The sequence below is a fragment of the Canis lupus genome, chromosome 3 (assembly GCF_003254725.2).
Source record: "Canis lupus dingo isolate Sandy chromosome 3, ASM325472v2, whole genome shotgun sequence".
Taxonomy (NCBI): Eukaryota; Metazoa; Chordata; class Mammalia; order Carnivora; family Canidae; genus Canis; species Canis lupus.
The window spans coordinates 43,428,127-43,449,554 of record NC_064245.1 but is presented as its reverse complement, the minus strand read 5'-3'; positions in this window follow the sequence as shown (position 1 = coordinate 43,449,554).

Sequence of the window (21,428 nt, the reverse complement as noted above, 5' to 3'; positions counted from 1 at the left end):
TTTCAAATTGGCTTATAAACTCAAAGGAGTCTTTATGAAAATCCCAGCTACTTATTTTTTTCAGAAATTGACAAGCTGATATGAAAATTTCATGGAAATCCTAGCATAGCCAAAAAACATTTTGAAAAAGAAGAATAAAATTGGGAGCTCATGCTTCTGATTTTAAAACTTACTACAAAGGTAGATTAATGAATACAGGGTAGTTCTGACATAGAGATAAACATATTGATAAATATAGCAGAGTTAAGAGGCCAGCATAACTCTAATGCCAAAATCAGGCAAAGACATTACAAGAAAAGAAAACTATAAAGCAATATCTCTCATGAAGATAGATGCACAAATATTTAACCTATCATTAGCCAAATTGATTCCAACAGTGTTATAAAAAGAATTATACACCATGACTAGTGGGATTTATTCCAGGTATGCAAAGGTGATTCAACATTTGAAAATCAATTGTTGTAATTCCTCACATCACCAGACTAAAAAAGAAAAATCACATGGACACATCAATAGAGGCAGAAAAAACATTCGACGAAGCCCAACATTCATTCATGATAAAAAATTTCAGCAAACTAGAAATAGAGGGAATTTTCCTCTACTTGATAAAGATTATCTGCAAAAATGAAACAAGACCCTAGAGATAACATCATATTTAATGGTGAGAATTTCAAAGCTTTTCTACTAATATCAGGTACAAGGCAAGGAAGTTCTCTCTCATCACTCCTTTTCAATATCATATTAGAAGTTTTAGCTAATTCTATAAGATAAGATAAGGAAATAAAAGCTATACAGATTGGGAAGGAAGACCCAAAGCTGCCTTTGTTCACAGATGATTTAATTGTGTATGTAGAAATACAAAGAATTGACAAAAAAAGAATCCTAGAACTACTAAGTGATTACAGCAAGGCTGTAGGATAGAGGCTAATATACAAAAGTCAGTTGCTTTCCTATATATTAGCAATTAACAAATGAAATTTGAAATTAAAAACACAGTAACATTTATATTAGCATCTCCCTTCCCAAATGATATACCTAGGCATCAATCTAATAAAACAGGTACAAGGTATATATAAGGAAAACAATCAAATCAGACAAAGGATATCAAAGAAAACTAAATATATAAAGCAATATCCCATGTTTATGGATGGGAAGAGTTAATATTGTCAAGAAGTTAGTTATTTCCAACTTGATATGTAGATTCAATGTAATCCTAACCCAAATCCCAGCAAGTTATTCTGTGAATAACTTAGCAAGTTGATTCTAAAGCTTATATGGACAATTTATATAGCCTAGAAAAGCCAACACAGAATTAAAGATGAACAAAGTTGGAGGATTGACGCTACCAAACTTTAAGACTTACCATAAAGCTATGTTAATCAAGACAATATGGTACTGGTGAAAAAATGGAAAAATGCAACAATGGGACAAAATAGCCCAGAAATAGATACCCCAAATTATGCCAATTGATCTTTAATAAATGAACAACTACAATACAATGGAGCAAAAATAGTCTTTTCAACTAATGGTACTGAAACAACTGGACATCCACATTAAAAAAAGTAAATCTAGACACAGACCTTATATTCTTCACAAACATTAACTTAAAATACATCATGGGTTATCTGTTAAAAGCAAATCTCCAAAACTCCTTAAAGGTCACACAGGAAAAAACCTACATGACCGTATAACAATGACTTTTTAGATACAACAAAGGTGTGATCTATGAAAGAAATAACTAATAAGCCAAAATTCATTAAGATTAAAAACTTCTGCTCTGAGAAAGATGATGTGAAGAAAATGAGAAGATAAACCACAAGCTAGGAGAAAATATTTGCAAAGGATACAATCTAATAAAGGGTGATTTTCCAAATATATAAACAATTCTTAATACTCTATGATAAAAGAAAAAAATCGATTTAGAAAAATTTGCAAATTTATACATCTTACCAAGATGTATAAATACCAAATAAACAAATGAAAAAGATGTTCCACAGTGTATGTCATTAGGAAAACACAAATTTTTAAAAATGAGATACTTACTACTGTACACCTATTGGAGTGGTGAACATCTGGAACATGGATAACACCAAGTCCTGCTGAGGATGTAAAACAACATAAATTCTCATTCATTGCTGGTAGGAATGTAAAATAGTACAGCCACTGTGGAAGATAGTTTGAGAGTTTAAAAAATATGCTCTTCCCATGTGATGTGGCAATCACACTCCTTGGTACTTATCCAGAGGAACTGAAAACTTCTGTTCACACAAAAACCCACACATGGATGTTTATGCCAGACTAAATGCCCAAACATGGAAGCAAATAAGATGTCCTTCAGTAGGTGAATAGATAAGTAAACTTTGGTTCATCCAGAAAATGGAATTTTATACGATGCAAAAGATAAAAAGCTATTCAGCCATGATAACACACATAGGGAAAGTTTAAATGCATATTATTAAGTGGAATCAGCCAATCTGAAAAGCTATATACTGCATGATTCCAATCAAATGACATTCTGGAAAAGAAAAGCTATGGAGACAATAAAAAAATCAGTGGCTGCCAGGACTTAGGAGTTGGAGAGGATAAAGGAGAAGAAAGATGAATAGGTGGAAGACAGGAATTTTAAGACAGTGAAAATACTCTGATACCATAATGATAGGTACCTGTCATTATACATTTGTCCAAACCCATAAAGTGTACAACTCCAAAAATGAACCATAATGGAAACTATAGATTACAAGTGATTATAATGTGTCAGAGTAATGTCACCCTAATGATACTAATATATAAATGTATATTTAAAAAAATCCTAATGGTATATAAAAAATACCATTCTGGTAAGTGATACTGATAATGGGGGAAATTATGTAGTGTGGGGCAAGGGGTATATGAGAAGACTCTATACCTTCCCCTTAATTTTACTGTGAACTTAAAACTTCTCTAAAAAAGTGAAGCCTTTATGGTAAGAAACAAACAAACAAAAAATAACTGAAGTTAAGAGTGCAAAAGTAAACTCTTTCTCTTGAAGTCAAGTGCATTTTGACAAAGGTGTTGAGACAATGAAATGATGAAAGAACAAATTTTGTCGTTACTGTTGTTTTCAGAAAATGATGGTAAGACTACTAGATATTCACATGTGAAACAACAGAGATGGGCACCTTGCTCTCCCCATATACAAAAACTAATGCAAAATTGATCATAGAAAAAAATTGATCATAGACACCAATATAAATAGCTAAAACTACACAACTCTTGGGAAAAGAAAAAAGGACACAGGAGTAAATCTCTATGGATTTAGCAATGATTTCTTAGCTTCAACACCAAAGGTACCAGGGTAAAAAGACAAGAAATGAAATTGGACTATATCAGTTTTGTTTGGCACTTTGCTGGGGGAAATCTCAGCTAAACATCCAGGTTCATCACCCACAAGTTCTGCCTTCCACATTACTGTAGATCACAACTTAGCTTTCTGGCGCTCCTTTCCTTCTAATTTCAAACAACATGTTCCTACTATTCTGTTTCCATACCAGCAGAACCTTTAATGTTGATATGTTTACCAACCATCTTTTTATGCTTGAAATTTAAGCATTTTCAAGATAATCTAGGCTTTCTCTACTATGTCCTTATTTCCTCTTGGGCTTTACTAGCAGAGTCATTAATATTGTGTTCTTTGTTTTTGTTTTAGATTTTATTTATTTGAGAAAGCATGAGTGGGGGAGGGGAGAAGCATGAAGAGTAGGGAGGAGCAGAGGGAGAAGCAGACTCCCTGATGAGCAGGGAGCCCAACATGGGGCTTGATCCCAGAACCCTGGAATCATGACCTGAGCCAAAGACAGACGTTTAACCAACTGAGTCACCAAGGCACCCCAATACTGGGTATCTATTAAGAGTCTGTTCAAGGTCTATATATAGTGGGTATTTTATACATCGTTGGCAGGGACATAAAATGACATGGTCCCTTTTGGAAACAGTTTGGCAGTTTCCCAGTTCTTCAAAGCATTAAACATAACATTAATTTATTATTCAGCAATTCTACTTCTAGTTACATACCCAAGCAAAATGAAAGCATAGGTCTGCACACACACAAAAATTGTACCTGAATATTTATACCACGATTATTCATAATAGCCTCAAAGTTAAAACAACCTAAGTATCTATCAACTGAAAGGATGAATAATTGTGTACTCACACCACAGAAGGCAATAAAATGAAGGAAGGGCTAACACACACTATAACATGAGCGAACCTTGAAAACATTAATTAAAGAACTCAGTCACGGGGTGCCTGGGTGGCTGAGTCGCTTAAGCGTTGCCTTTGGCTCAAGTCATGATCCTAGAGTCTTGGGATCAATCCTCACATTGGGCTCCCTGCTCTGTGGGGAGTCTGCTTCTCCCTCTGCCTCTCCGTCTCCCTCATCCCCACTTGTATTCTCTCTTTTGCTTGCACTCTCTCAAAAAAAAGAAACAAAAAACAAATAGGGGCACCTGGGTGGCTCAGGGGTTGAGCATCTGCTTTTGGCTCGGGTCTTGATCCCCGAGTCCTGGGATGGAGTGCTGTATCAAGCTCCCTGCAGGGAGCCTGCTTCTCTCTCTAGCTATGTCTCTGCCTCTCTCTCTGTGTCTCTCATGAATAAATAAATAAAATATTAAATAAATAAATAAATAAAATATTTTTTTAAAAATAAATCAGAAACAAAAGACCTTATATTGTTTGATGCCACTTACTTGGAATTGCCTGAATAGACAAATCTGTACATGGGAAGAGTTTACTTTCAGGTGATGAAATTGTTCTAATTAGGTGGTTGTGATGGTTGCACATTTCTGTGTAGATACTAAAAATAATTTCATTGAGACTTTAAATTGCTGAGCTCTATGGTACATTCTTCAGATCTCAATAAAGCTGTTTTTTATTTTTTTTTTTTTTTTTTTTTTTTTTTTTTTTTTAAATTTTTATTTATTTATGATAGTCACAGAGAGAGAGAGAGAGAGAGGCAGAGACACAGGCAGAGGGAGAAGCAGGCTCCATGCACCGGGAGCCTGACGTGGGATTCGATCCCGGGTCTCCAGGATCGCGCCCTGGGCTAAAGGCAGGCGCTAAACCACTGCGCCACCCAGGGATCCCTATTTTTTTTTTTTTTTTTTTTTTTTAAATTTTTATTTATTTATGATAGTCACAGAGAGAGAGAGAGAGAGAGGCAGAGACACAGGCAGAGGGAGAAGCATATTTTTTTTTTTTTTTTTTTTAAATTTTTATTAATAAAGCTGTTTTTAAAACTATTTTTAATACGGTGATTCTTCCCAACATAATCCATAGATACAATGGCTCTCCCTACCAAAGCCCAAACAATCTGAACCAAAAATGTTGTAGAAATGCAAAGGACTAAAAGTAACTAAAATAGTTATGCAAAAGAAGAATCTTATACTTATCAGTTTATCTTAAACTGATAAACAGGTAAACATGCACATCAAAAGAACAGAATTGAGATTACCGGCATAAATCCAGAGATAGTCCACTGATTTTGATGTTGCTAAGATGATTCTTTAGGGAAAAGAATATAGTCTTTTTAACTAATGTTTCTGGGAAAAATTTTTTTTAAATATTTATTTATTTATTCATGAGAAACAGAGAGAGAGAGAGAGAGAGAGAGAGAGGCAGAGACACAAGCAGAGGGAGAAGCAGGCTCCATGCAAGGAGCCTGATGTGGGACTCAATCCCCGGTCTCCAGGATCACACCTTGGGCTGCAGGCAGCACTAAACCGCTGTGCCACCGAGGCTGGAAAAATTGACCCAAAAATATCCCAAAAAACATAATACAAAACTTGGGTTGGTGTCTCATATATAAATTTAACTCAAAATGGATCATAGACCCAAATGTAAAACCTCATAAACTATTTTTAAAACAAAGGAGAATAGGATCTTGGCCTAAAATTCTTAACTATGACAATAAAGCACAATCTTGAAAAGAAATAAAAGGAATCGAATATTGGTGAATAAAATATTGCTGCTCTTCAAAAACATAATTTACAAAAAATGAAAAAAAGATCACAGAGTGAGAGGAAGTATTTGCAAGTCCTGTATTTGATAAAGATTTTTTCCCATAGCATATAAAGCACTTTTTACAACTCAATAATAAGGAAACAAAGCCTAATAAAAATGCGCAAAGTATTTCACTGAAGAAGTATTTCACCAAAGAAGACACACGAATGGCTTGTTAATACATGAAAACATGTCCAATGTAATAAGTCGTTAGAGAAATGAACATTAAGGATACAATTTAATACTACAATATCTCTGGTACAATGGCTACAAATTGCTTGCCAGTACCAGGTGTTGATGAGGCTATGGAGAGACTAGAATCCTCACACACTGCTGCTGGGAAAGTAAAATGGTATAGACGCATTGAAAAATAGTTTAATAATTTTATGATAAAATTAAATATAGGCAACTCATTGATTTCTTTTCAGGAAAAAAAAAAAACAAATAGCCATCCAAAGATTTGTACACGAACATTATAAAATTATTCCAGCAATATATAAACTGGGGATAATTCACATGACCATCATCTTGTGAATGGGCAAACAAACTGTGGTACATGAATTCAATGATAAATTGCAATGGCATCCTAACAGATGCCACATTACATTAACAGCCAAATGTATCCAAAGAACATGGCTACTTGGCCCAAAGCTGAGAAGGTGATCATTTGCCTTACCAATTCTCAAATTCTGAGAATATATTAAGGGCCTATATATCTTTTTTTTACCCTTATAAATTATTAAAGTTGTTGGAATTTATCTAAATATTAAGATGGCCAGTCCAAGGCAAACATCTACGGTGCCTTTTTGAAATTAGAAATAATGTCAAATGTGTCAAATGTACCATATTTCACTAAATCTAGAGTCATCTGTTTGTTTTTGTTTTTTTTTAAGATTTTATTTTTTTATTCATGAGCGACACAGAGATAGAGAGGCAAAGACATAGGCAGAGGGAGAAGTAGGCTCCCCTCAGGGAGCCCAATGCAGGGCTCAATCCCAGACCTTGGGATCAGGCCCTGAGCCAAAGGCAGGCACTCAACCGTTGAGCCACCCAGGTGTCTCTAGAGTCATCTGTTTTAACACACACAAGTATTTTACACACACTTAAAAGAAAGAAAACTGCTCCTCATTAAGTTATGACACACTGTCAGTTGTCAGATGCATTACAATGTGAAAAAATTTTAAGTCTTCATATCTATGAGACTTTCACTTATTTTGCACACCACCACGTATATTTTATTACCAATTTTCTGAATGCAAACCAATCGGGTTTGGAGGTGACAGTTACTATTGTCCTCAGAGAGTCAAATTGACAGAGTTTTCCATTTGTGAAAGAAAAAAGTTATCTCTTAATAGTCTTATAATAAAAGGAATCATCTTCATCTACAGTTTCTTTAAAAGAAAATCGTCCATCTGTCCTCTTCATCCATCCATCAATCAATATAATACTGAAAGAATTGGATTTTCAATGTTACATAAACGATCCACTCAGTTGGATATATTCAATTGTTATTGGTATTTGAAATGATTATTTAATTGCTGTCAATCCTGCTTCAAACATTACTAGTAGGGAATCCTAGAATACTGACAGTCAAAGGTAATTTATTAATCAATCCCATAGTACTGCTCAGCTAAGCATAATTTTACTGATTAAAATAAATTAAATACATCTGGAAGGTATTTATTTGTATCAGTAAGAATTTTGAGCAGATTTAGAGACCCAAAATATTCATAGCCAGCTAACAAACATTTTACAGAAGAACAAAGCTTGTTCAGTGCAGAATAATTGTCTTTGTTTTAATGTTATATCTGAATATTGTAGGACTTCCTGCCTCCATCCCCATCACTTCTATCCTTCCTTATCCTTCCATTTTCTCCCATTCCTCCCCTTCTATCTCTTCTTGTCTCTCTCCATTCTTTCCTTCTTTCCCTTTCTGTCTTTCACATAAGTAAAGAAATTGTTTCCTAATTTCTTTTGACACTTTTTTCTTTTTCTTTTGGTATTCCTTAAGTAATAAAAAAGAGCTTTCCTATTCCTCATATATACAATTTATTGTGTATGAGATTTATTTACTCAACTAAGAAATAAGAGGCATGGATTAATTCTTAAATGTATAATTCAAAATAGTTCATGATTGTGGTGATGATGGGGAGACAAACTTATCTTCGCTTGTTGGGCATTCATTGGATAAGAAGAATTTTGTCAAATTTATGTTGGACATATACCAATGAAAAATGTCCACACTGACTCATGAGATTTAATATTTCTGGAGCTAACTTAGCCAGAGCCACTTTTTTACTGCTGCCTTAATTTTTTTTCTAGGTGATTGGATAAAAGATACATTTTAATGAGTTCAAATAAGACATTGCAAAAGCATGAAAACAAAGTATGCATTACATGCTTGCCACTTGAGGCCTCAAAGCCTATCCTTTAAATAACCTTCAGGTGCTCAGAGGAAAACCCAACCCAAATCCCAGGTCTCCTTTCACCTATGGAATGTCAAGAAATTTGTCTGAAAATGGGGCCACCTCCTCAACTGTACTCACTTACCTGGAATTTACTCCCCAGTGTACGGTCAGATGTTTTTCTGTCCTTGGCAGCCTTATACAACATTTAAGTCCTATTTTTGTGATCCTGGGCTTCCCTCTTGCCTAGAGAAAGAGAGGATGACACAATGTTTCATTTCTGTTAAGACACCCTAATAACCAGATATCCCCAAAAGTGACAGGAACTTGATGCAAGAAAAATATGCTGTGATATATGATTATAACAAGAAGTAATATTGTTGGTATTAGGCATATTAGTATTGATGTTTGAGAGAAACAGGGAATACTGACATCTAGAAAATGTTGCTTAAAAGGTGTCTGTCTATAGACCCAATGCATGTAAGCATGGATGTCAAAGCTGAGAACATGGAGGAAACTGCCAATGAGGGTGAACATAACTGGAACTCATGCCACAGTCACAATCTTATCATCCTAATTGACTCATTAAAAAAGGTCTTAGTTCAGATTACCACTTCTATAACAAGAGAAATTCCTAATTGTGTCTTTTATCATTAAAAATGAGTCTGGATTATATTTATCAGTCATGAACATGTGATTTTCCACATCTTAAAAATTTGCAAATATTTATTCAAGATTCTGCTGATCAAGTAGAATAAGGTAACTAGCTGATCTCCCAATCAATCAAGTCAATGTAATGAGAAAAATAACATAGCCGCTGAGTCCCAAGGAGGAATATTATAAGACTAAGACAAGTTGAAGATTACAACCTGGCTTGATGTCTAGATATAAGAAGGAAAAACATTTTGTAGGAAAACCAAAATAGTCACTTATTAGTTGTGAGACCTTGGAAAATGCTCTATGGTAATAAGGTCCTTCTCTTCAATAATATAAAGGGAATAGCAAATTCTTTGTTTTCTTTATAAAATTATTTTAAAGCTATAGTGGAACTATTTCTATTAAAATAATTTATAATTTCTAAGTCTCATACAGTATTCATGACATGCTAAAAGTAACAATGATAATAATTAGGAAGAGTTAAAATTTAATTTATTAACATTCTATAAGTTAGGCTTAAATCATGTAATTTGGTTCTGGATATGAAGTAGAATTGAAGATATTATCAATAACAGATGGGATGAGGAAAGGAACCCAAGGTACTTAGATTAAAAGCTAAAAAATAAACTGTTCAAAAAACAATTAAAATGCATATCTAAATATGCACATTTAAGGAAGAGATTCAAGATTATAAATTGATAAGATATGGTATTAGAGTTGGTTAAGAGTTGAATGTGCTGTCCCCTTAATGAGTGGCCCTGAGACAGAGGAGAGCATGTAGTGGGGACCTCCTTTCCTCATTGTGTGAGGTCTTTGGGTGGGGAGAACAGGCACGTAACGAGGCTGTGCTTGAGGTGGAGTCCAGTACAGGTTCCTTCTACTAGGACATGGTCTGGCTTCAGAGCCAATGGATTGAATCCGTCAGTTGAGACAGGATATGTCTTTACACACATTCTAGATTCGTTGGGGGTGGGGGTGGGGTGGGGGGTTGGGAGGCAGAATCTGAAACATGACCAACTAACATGCCAAACTGCATGTTCAAAACCCAATTTGAGCCTTAGCAGTAGGTTAACATCATTTTTCCAAATTTTACATAGCCTTCTTTCTAATGCATCCACTACCATTACTGTCAGGTACAAAAGAGGGCAGAGTAACATAAGCCTGTATCGCCAAATGAAACCTAATGCCTCTCTTGGACTCATAGTTCTCCCCAGCCATTTTCTCCAAAGATGTAAGCAAGAGAATTAAAACGAAGAGTGAGCAGGATCATAGGGGAGTAACAGATGGTTATGAGCATCAGAATAAAATGCCACTCTTGATAGAATAGCAATGTGCAGCTGGAATGCAAAGCTGGAATGCATCACTTGTGCCACGTGGTGCCTGTCCCCACATCAGAGTTTAGAAGGAAGAGAAGCTTGGGGAGCGTCACATATTATCATGGGCTGCAGTTGTAAGTTTGGGAAGATAATCTGTGCTCTCATATTTTGATGACCTAAAATTCTTTTCCTCTCACTGAGAACTGCTTCTTTTGGCCCTGCTGGAAAGGCAGCCTGCCAGAGAGGGGGAGAGAGAAAGAGAGAGAGAGAGAGAGGTAGGGAGAGACAGAGACAGAGAGGATGAGAGTAAGAGAGACAGCAAAGGGAGAAGAGAGAAGAAAAGAAGTGGAAAGGATCAGAGAATGATTTCTTCTTTTCTGGCGGAACTATTGGTTTTTCCTGACACAAAAGAGAGTGCTTTGTCATTGTTTTCTTTATAACACTGATGAATTTCTTGTTGAGTGGGTATTGGGTTTTAGTTAACCATGACAGGAGCTGAGATTTATAGGCGGTCGCCTCGGAGGCTGTTTGAAAGGCTCCATAATGCCTCAAGGCACAGATGTGTTTTCAGCACTCACTTCTGGTAAATAACCAACAATTTCATACGCTCCACCCCTTCGCCCTGATTAGGGTACTCACTCTCCTTGAAAAATGAAGTATACTCCATGAAACTCAAAGCAAAGGCAGGAGTGAGGGGAGGAGGTAGGTTTGTTTTGTTTTGTTACTTCAACTTACGCATTCTCAGAAAGGGCTGAGGTATTCATCCTGTCCTTGTGGGTTTTTTGTTTTGATTTGTTTTGTTTTCATATACAAGAAAAGCAATATTCAGGACAATGAATTGCATTCTAAATATCATTATGTTTCTCCTCATGCTCTGATAGGTCTAATTCTATCAAGGCGTGCTAATATATACATTTTGTCGATAAATGTTTCCTTGTAGAAGCCAAAAAGTGAAGGGAACCACAAACTAGGTACAGACTCCCCACTGTGAACGTGCGCATGTCACTGGATAGTTTCTGGTCTCTCCTGCTATTCTTTTTTTTTTTTTTTTTAATTTTTTTTTTAAATTTTTATTTATTTATGATAGTCACAGAGAGAGAGAGGCAGAGACACAGGCAGAGGGAGAAGCAGGCTCCATGTACCGGGAGCCCGAGGTGGGACTCGATCCCAGGTCTCCAGGATCGTGCCCTGGGCCAAAGGCAGGCGCCAAACCGCTGCGCCACCCAGGGATCCTCTCCTGCTATTCTTCACTCACTCTTTCATGAATGGCTGTGATCAGTTACAGGGATTTTTCTTAAAAGTCAAAACCCATTGAAAGCTTTTATCTTGTTATTATAAATCTTCATTTAATGACTGCACCATAATTTGCTTAACCCATGGATTTCAGATGGCTTGTTTTTAATCTTTGGCAATTTTGTATAGCACAGGAATGAGCATTTTGTGCTTGTTTTTTTTTTTTTTTTTTTTCTGGAATTAGTACTATTCCCTTAGTCGAGATTCCAGTAAGTGGCAATTTTGTATAGCACAGGAATGAGCATTTTTGTGCTTGTGTTTTTTTTTTTTTTTTTTTTTTTTTCTGGAATTAGTACTATTCCCTTAGTCGAGATTCCAGTAAGTGTTCTGATGTGGTATGGAACATTTTAAGGACATTTGGCACATATTGGCAAATGGCTTTTCAAAAAGACTGGACCAACTTACATTACTCTAATAGCCCCGCAGGGAGCCTGATGTGGGACTCGATCCCAGGACACCAGGATCACGACCTGAGCCAAAGACAGACACTCAACCACTGAGCCACCCAGTTATTATCACCACTGAGCCCTTCCTAGTTATTTTTTAATGCCTAAAATCACTGTAAGGCCAGACACACCTATTATCATTAATATATCCCAAATAGTTCACCTTCTATGTCTTAGTGAAATCTTAGTATTTGTGTTCAATTCTAAATTTTATATATTAGACATACTGTCATAGTACATCCAATATTTATTTCCCAGATTCCCTTTGCCTTCAAGTTTTGATTATTGTAAAGGTTTTCTTCATTGGAAGCTATATTAAGATTAAACAGAAGGATAAGGTTTGGGAGCATATTTTAAAAAGGTATTACGAGTTCTTGCCTTTAATAAAAGGAAGGTAAAAACAGTTAAACCACTGCCTGCATAAGTGGTAGACAAAGATAAATGAATGGCCTCTGTGTTTGGATAAAGAGATGAAACTCACCAAGATGGTACCTTTAAACCCTAACTATAATATTCAGATCCTGCAATATGCCTTTGGGTGCCTTGGGTTAAATTTATCAATTGGTGAGGATCAGATAATGATTCTATGGTGCTAGAGAATTGTTCTATTTTACCTTGGTCTCTGTGGCAGGAAATGGACACAAAAGTTGTGTTTGGCCCATGTGGCCTGGTTAGGGGTGAGAGAAAAGAGGAAACAAGAGTCTCCAGAGGATATGAACCACTTTGCTGCCTCCAAAAGCGTTATTCCTTCCCTTTACCTGAGCTTGTCATGGGGTATCTCATCACTAGCAGCTACTCAGCACAGCCAGCCAGGGAAAATCAGGTATGTGGTGAACCTTATAAGTGGGAGCACATTTCCACCCTGTGCTCACTCAGATGCCGGCATATTTATCTTGTCTAGGAACCCAGTTGTAGTAGAAACAATGCCCAGAGTTCACAAGAGCCATCTCCCACAAACATTAGGGAGATGTGTCAGAATGAACTCTTTCTTAATTCATCTTTATAAAAGGGTATCTGCAGGGCATTTGGGTGGCTCAGTGGTTGAGTACCTGCCTTTGGTCCAGGTCATGATCCCGGGGTCCTGGATCAGGCTTCTCTCAGGGAACCTGCTTCTCCCTCTGCCTGTATCTCTGCTTCTCTCTGTGTCTCTCATGAATTAATAAATAAAATCTTTTTAAAAAAAGTGTATCTGCAATTTAAATAGTAAACAGATAAATATTTCTTGCATGGGCTACATTTATAAAGGTGTCCCGAATTAAGGGGAAGAAGTCTAACCATGTGGGCCACGTAAAAATCATTCACTCATTTAACAAATATCAGTAAAATTCCACATGGTGGGCCATGTGCTGTAGTCGGCTCTAACCATAGAAGGATAAAGAAACTTCTGCTCTTGACCTCTCTGTTTATTAGTGCTAATGACAGATACAGGGATGATCACATATTTTTTTAATGTTCTTTTTTCCCCAAATGCCCAAGATTATCCTGTTTACATTAGAGACAATTATTTAGTAGAAAAATAATCAGAAACTCATGAAAACCCTCTGGGAGCTATAAAACTGAATCTTCAGCATACATACCTGGAAAGAAATGTCTGCTTTTACGCCAAAATTGCACTAATTTCATCAGTGCTCATCAAAGCCACTTTACCTTTTCAGTAGTTCACCTCCCACTGCTGGTCTCTATATGTCTAGGCTCAAGCCACTAAGAGATGCAACTATGACAAAGATGGTCTGACTTAGTCTCAGGCAGTAAGGACCCTGGACAGAAGCCCTGGGTGGCTCAATTAGTTAAGCATCTACCTTTGTCTCGGGTCATGATCTCAGGGTGCTGAGATCGAGTTCCACATGGGGGACGAGGGTCCCTGATCAGCAAGGAGTCCCCCTAACCCTATGCTACTCCCCTCCTCGTGCTCTCTTTATGTCATATAAATTTAAAAAAAATTTTTTTAAAGGAAGGAATAGATACACATTCAGTATATTTTGGACTTTCCAGCTGGTTTGACGATTAGCTTTCAGAGTGCTTCAGGACAGCAGGGTTTTGACTGGGTTTATTTATTTTCTGTTCTACAACAATATGTTAAATAGACTAAACTCTGTTGAGAGGTTGAAGAAATCTAGAAAAATCCATTTTGGTCATAGAAAAAAATGACTGTAGATTATTTAGATACCTATCTTAGCACAATGGTGAAGTGGTGATTTTATTATCCATCTATATTAATTACTAAGCTCTAGTATCATTTAGATCGATATTCAAGAGCAGGGGCTTTGGAATATGGCAGATACTGGTTCCAATTTTGACATCTCCTGGGGACTAGTTTTGTAATCTTTGAGAAGCTACTTGGCCTCTCCCAATCTCTATTAGCCTTGCATAAAATAGAAGTAATAAAGCTTACTTTATAGAGCTATCACGGAGATTAAGCAAAAATTATTCTTTAAGTACATAGTGAAAATACCTGGTTATACAATCAGTTGTTTGGTTTTGGTAATGATTTTTAAGTGTATTAAATAGTGGTGACCTTAGCTTTAAATGGGACTGGGGCCCTTATGGATTTCTGGTTGTCCCTCAGTCTACAACAAATGCTACCTATTTGGAAAATCTAAGGTCTTCCACAGCCAGCATGAAGTGTAAAAGAAGCCAGAGAACCAATATCCTAGCCTTGAGAAGAGGTGAACTAGGGAGATTGGGAACCTCAGACTCCTCTGTGACATTGGTCTCATCTTTGGCTTGAGCTCCCCTAGGCTTCCTTTTGGTGCTCTCATTTGGCTGACTTCTCAGGTCCCAAACTCTGATTGATTCCTGACCTTAAGCCCACCTAAGCCCTATCCCAGCAACTGTTCTCTCCTCCTGCATGTGTTGTGTCTCTGCAGCTTGGGCATGACCTAAACTCTGAGCATGAATCAGTGTGTCCAAAGTCAATTTTTACTACTTTCCTTCTTAGTAGGCAAGCACCCTCTCTTCCTGATCCTGTTATTTCATCAGAAAGGGACAAGATGGAGAAATCACAGGAATTTTGCTTCCAATATATAAGAGGGAATACACATGCTTTACTCAACGGACACAAAGCTTTAACCCTATTGATTTTAACAGAAGGTTTTTAAAGTGAAGGCAACATAATCTATGAGAAAAAATGACCTATGTTGTCTGATATCTACCACCATGACAGATCTTGCAGAGAGCTGTGAAAGTCGCTGATGCCCTGATATCTAAGATTTCCTATTAATGGAAAAGAAATTATACTGAGTAAGGTGCTGGCAAGGAGCAACTGCACACTGAAAATTCACTGAATGAATGAAGCAATGGAAGGGGAGATAGTGCAATTTAATATAATTATTATCCTGAGTTTTCTTCAAGATCATCTTCATCTTTTCCATCACTGAATGGTTTCATGGCTTCTCCTGTTAAACTTCAGCTCAGTGGGAAAAGCATGTGACTCTTGATCTCAGGTGATGAGTTCAAGCCCCATGATGGGTGTAGACATTAAATAAAATTCAAAAAAAAAAAGGCGTTCTAAATAATTTTATTTTATTCTTCCCATCTTTGCTATTGTATTTTTAGGACACATGAGATTTTATTTTGAATTTCAAAAGATATGTGTGTGTATATAGAGTCTATAGGCATAACTTTTTAACATTCCATAAAATCTTTCTGTCTTCCTTTGGAGTTGTTTAGGAGAACCCTAAGTGTTTTTATGTGAAGTCCTATAACTTGGGGGTGAGTAGGAAGGAATGATCAAGCAACAGGGTCCTCAATGCTTGACAGCTCGTGTGAAATGCTCTCTCTGGTGATGGCGGGTCCTTTAAAGTAAGTTTCCTGCTGTCGGAAAAATTGGATACAATGGGGCTCATGCCTGAGGAACATAGTGAATGGCTGGGCTGAGAGTCCAGGAGAACTGAGTCTTTGCAAATAACTTGAGAGTGTCCAGGGAGTTTTTCAGAGTCTCTTTTTTAACCACAGAGTTCTTGAACAGAGCCCTCCACTCAGTGGGTAGGTCAGTTCTCATATTCTGTGAATGTTTTTCAGCTCATAAAATCATGTCTTGTCTGTTAAAGCCAGTTTTTGATCTTTTTTTTTTAAGATTTTTTTTTTTAATTTATTCATGAGAGACACACAGAGAGAGAGAGAGAGAGAGAGGCAGAGACACAGGCAGAGGGAGAAGCAGGCTCCATGGAGGGATCCCGTCGTGGGACTCGATCCTGGGACTCCAGAATCATGTCCTGGGCTGAAGGCAGGCGCTAAACCACTGAGCCACCCAAGGATCCCCCGCCAGTTTTTGATCTTAACTGTGACTCTTCTAATGTCTAGATGGAAGTGCAATGGATTGAAATTGGGGGAAAAGTTATTTTCCTTTTAAATTTGTATCATAAAGGTCCATCTAGATATGATTCGTGTTTCATTATCTTTTGCTGTGTAATAAACCACCCTAATATTTTGTACCTTAAACAGTATTTTTCTCACAAATATTCAATTTGAGTAAGGCCTGGGATGGGGGGGGGATGGCTTATCTCTGCTCTAACCACTTCAGTTGGGATACCTCACTAGGGCTGGGAGACCTACTTTCAAGATGGCTCACTCACATGACTGGCAAGTTGATGCTGGCTATCAAATGGGTACTCAGCCAGGGCTGTGGCTCTTTTGGGGGGCTCTCCATGGGATGCTTGGGCTTCCTCACAGCATGGAAGCTGTGTTCTAGAAGCCAGAGTCTTAAAAGAGCAAGGCAGAAGGGCAGGGCATTTGTAACAGCCTCAGAAGTCATATAGTACTGACACTCAGTTGATCAAGGCAGTCACAGGTGAGGGACATAGACTCCACTTTTCGACTGGAGGATGACAAGCTTCTAGAGAACTTAGGGGATAGGAGATATTGCTGCAGCCATCTCTGGAAAACAGAGTGAGCCACAGCAATTATTATGATTTACATCGAGACAAACTTACAGCATTAGACGTTCTTGTATTTTTTCCTACACGATTCAGCAACTAGAACCCACATTCTCATACTTAAAACATATAGAAATGGATTCAAATGTTTGAAAGCTTTCCTTCTCTGTTATTCTTGCACTCAGAAGAAATAGTAGGCATCAGGTCTCCGTGTGTTCTGTGGTAGTGACTTTGAAAACCTAGCCTCTATCTTTCAGCGTGGCCCTCGGCATTCCGTACAGCACGAGGTAAGCTTGGGGCCACATGAAAGTTATCCCTAAGAGATTTCTCCAGTTTTTTTTTTTTTTAAGTACAGTTTTGAGGATTTGTGATATATGGCCAATTGGTGTTCTCTTGAGATGCTTTGTAATTTGCTCTTGTCAAAGAATTACATTCAAGTAGTTCAGCTTGGAATGAAGTATGAAGAATTTAAAGAGGAGTTTGCGTCATTCATACTATTTCAGTGTTATTAATGTCAGGAAATGAGGTCTATATCCATCTGTATCAGTCAGAGTCCTCAGCTGCCAGCAACGGACACAAACACAGCCCTTTTTAAGCATCAGAGGACTTCTGAATATTGAGTAATTCATAGAATTTCTGGGAAGGCTCTAGAATCAGGCTTATGAAAAAAGGGACTGGGAAACAGTAAGGATAATAGTTTATATTACACCACAGAACCAGGGCAGTGAAGGCACCAATGCCATCTCTACTGACCAGTGAATGTCCTTGCTACTGGGCCTGGGAGTCTAGCGCTTGCCTCATAAGGTAAGTTGGTCCCAGATAAATGGATGCTGCTGTTTCTGATACTGATATTATAGTTTTCCTTCTTCTTTCTACTAAACATTTTTGCTTTGAGATAATCCTAGAATCACATGCAATTTTTAGGAACAGCACAGACATATCCTATGTACTCCTTATCTAGTTTTCCCTGATGGTAACATCTGCATGATTATCTTACGCATAAGATAATAACCAGGAAACTGACTTTGATTAATCTACTTACCTTCTTCAGATTTCATAAGTTTTACATGTACTCATTTCTTTACATGAGTGTATGGATGTATATTTTGCTCTTTGTTATTTTATCACGTATTTTCATAGATCACCACTACGATCAAGATTAGATCTGTTCCTCACTACCAGAATCTCTTTTGCTGCCCTTTTGTAAACCACCCTCCCTCCAACCCTAACCCCTGAGAACCACTAATCTGTTCATTTCTATAATTTTTTCATTTCAAGAATATTATGAAAATAAACTTTTTACAGTGTGTAGCCTTTTAGGAACATCACTTCCTTAGAGTCCATCCAAGTTGTGACATGTATTGATGATTTCTAGTTTTCTACTTTTTTTTATTGCTATGTAAACATGGATAAATAACAGTTTTTTAATCATTTGCCTGTTGAACAGTATTTGGATTCTTTCCATTGGGGGTTATAATGAATAAAGCAGTTGTGAACATTCATGCTATTTTTTTGGCACAAAAAGAAATTATTTTTTAAGGTCAAATCATAGAGTGCAATTGCTGAGCTGTATAACAATCACATGTTTCATTGGCAAGAAATTGCTAACCAGCTTTTCAGAGTGGTTGTACCATTTTACATTCCCACCAGCAATGTATGTGCCATACAGTTTCTCTACATCCTTACCAGCATTTTGTATTTTACAATTTTTTATTTTAGCTGTTCTGTTAGGTGTGTAGTAATATCTCAGAGTTTTATTGTTATTTCTCTAATAAGTGAAGATATTAATTTTCTCATATGCTTATTTAATATAGGCATAGCCTCTTCAATGAAGTATCTCATTTTTTTGTTTGCCTAATTTAATTGTTTGGCTTTCTACTTTTCAGTTTTGAGATTTCTTTATATATTCTAAATTCTAATGCTTTGTTGAATATATGGTTTGAAAATATATTCTAAAAAAAAGAAAATATATTCTCTCAGTCTGTAGTTTGTCTTTTTATCCTTTTAACTGGATCTTTTACAAAAGATATTTTTTAAATTTTCATGATGTCCAATTTATTTGTTTTTCCTGTCATTGCTCATGTTTTTGGCATCAAATCTAAGAAATTCATCATGAACATTTTCGCCTATGTTTTTTCTAAAAATTTTTTAATCTTAAATTTTATTACAGTGGCTTTTAGTAGGTTATTCATTTGTTTTTCATTGTAACTCTTGCAAAACTTTGGTATTTTTCTTTTTTAAAAAGATTATTTGAGAGAGAGAGAATGAGAGCAGGAGTGAGGGGAGGGAGGAGGGACAGAGGGAGAGGGAGAAGCAGACTCCCTATTGAGCAGAGAGGCTGAGGACTGGCTGAGGACTTGGGGCTTGATCCCAGGACCCTGAGATCATGACCTGAGCTGAAGGCAGATGCTTAACTGACTGAACCACCCAGGCAAAACTTTAGTATTTTTCATACTTAGTCTTTAGTATTTTTCTTATCTACTTGATTCCTTTTAACATCATACACCAATAGCTATATTAGTAGTATTTCTGAAACATAATTCTCATGTTTGCAGATTTCTTAGACTCTCACTTCCATGCTTCTCTCTCCCCCTTTCTCCCTTACTGTCTTCAACACTTATGGAGCGAAAATCCTCTGCTAGCTACTGTGCTGAATGCATGTTATGTTGAGTACTGATTTAATATTCACAACCATCCTATGGAGAAGGAACTATTTTAATTATTTCAATTTCTTTTTTAACAAAAAAGAACTGGAGACCTAGAGAGTTTAAAGAATTGGCTTTGGACATAAAAGTAGCAAGTGGTGAAGATAGAGTATAAATTCATACAGTATAACTTCAGAGCCCCCCTACCTGGTATTGAATTAGGAGGTATGACTATCTGTAATAAGATAAATTATACATATCAGTAGTATTTGTATATAAAGCATTACTAAAGCAAACGTGAACAGAAAAGGCTGATTATAACATATTATCACCCTAGCAGTTTCTCAGATCACTTTTTCTTCCTGTTTACTAAGGTTAATTACAGTCCTTTCTTGTGAGGTGCTGCACTAGACTTTCTAAGGCAAGTGGGTCTATGCTACTCCCACATTTCCTGATGAGGACAGTGTTAATGTAATATATCCTCAGAGCCCTGCAACATAGATGAAAACTGAAGTACCAGGAAGCATGAAAAATAGCGGAGTGACAATATACTATGTCATTGCTTGCAGTGATGAGCTTTTAATATCCAGATCATTGAACTACTACTATACAGATGATGTATAGTATCAGCCTGGGAGCAGTGTGGCTCTGTGGGCTAGAAGGCCTTCCTGCTTCCCTAGACATCTCAGAACACGGCAGAGATGCGAACAATCCCGGGTTGCTCCTGTGCCTTGGGGCTGTGTGTGGGACCAAGGCCCAAGCTGACACTACAGGACAACTTCCAGAAAATCACAAGATTCTGGCACTGCTTTGTTGAGCTCTTCTGGGTTGCCTTGTAGAAACGTTCTAGAATCAACACTCAATGAAACTGTAGAGTTGGGATCCCTGGGTGGCTCAGCGGTTTAGCGCCTGCCTTTGGCCCAGGGCGCGATCCTGGATGGGACCTGCTTCTCCCTCCTCCTGTGTCTCTGCCTCTCTCTCCCTCTCTCTCTCTGTCTATCATAAATAAATACATAAATCTAGAAAAAAATCTTAAAAAAAAAAAAAGAAACTGTAGAGTTACGTTAACAGAGCACTCATGACTGTTCTTCTGTAGAGAGGAGCCCACATGCATGAAACTAGGTCTTTTACAATTAAGATTTGTTTTTGAAGTTAGAGGATGAGATCTTAAATTTTCTCCCTTCACCTTTCTTATCTTAACACTGACCTTACAGTTACAACCCTGAATTTTCCCGCAAATTTAAAATATAATCTGTGGTTCCATTGTAATCTTCCCAGTCAATTAAAAAGAGAGAGTGAATGTGAGAGAGAATAGTAAAAGGCTGAAAAAATTCTAAAGCGAAACACTGACCAAGCAACCTAATCCCAAATTCAAACAAACAAACAAACAAACAAACATACAAGAGTTGGTTCTGCTAGCTGAATTACTGCATGCATTCTCCATATTTCAAGAGTACAACAGAGTTTGAAATGTATTATAGTTCAGCTTCCTACAAAATTTGCATTCAGTTCTGCTGTGGTCCTCTTTTTTTCCGAGAGCCCATCCTGTATATTCCTTAGCATTAGCACTTCACTATTGTAAGCGGTATTACATCTTTTCGACATCGCTATAGACAAGAAGACATAAATGAGAGTTAATAACCATCAAATGTGCCTATTTCCTTTTCCTATAAATTAGAGCATGCTTTCCTTCTGAATTTTGCAAGAAGGAAAACAGACTCTCTCCTGCTGATGTGAGGAAGTAATGCTAAATCTC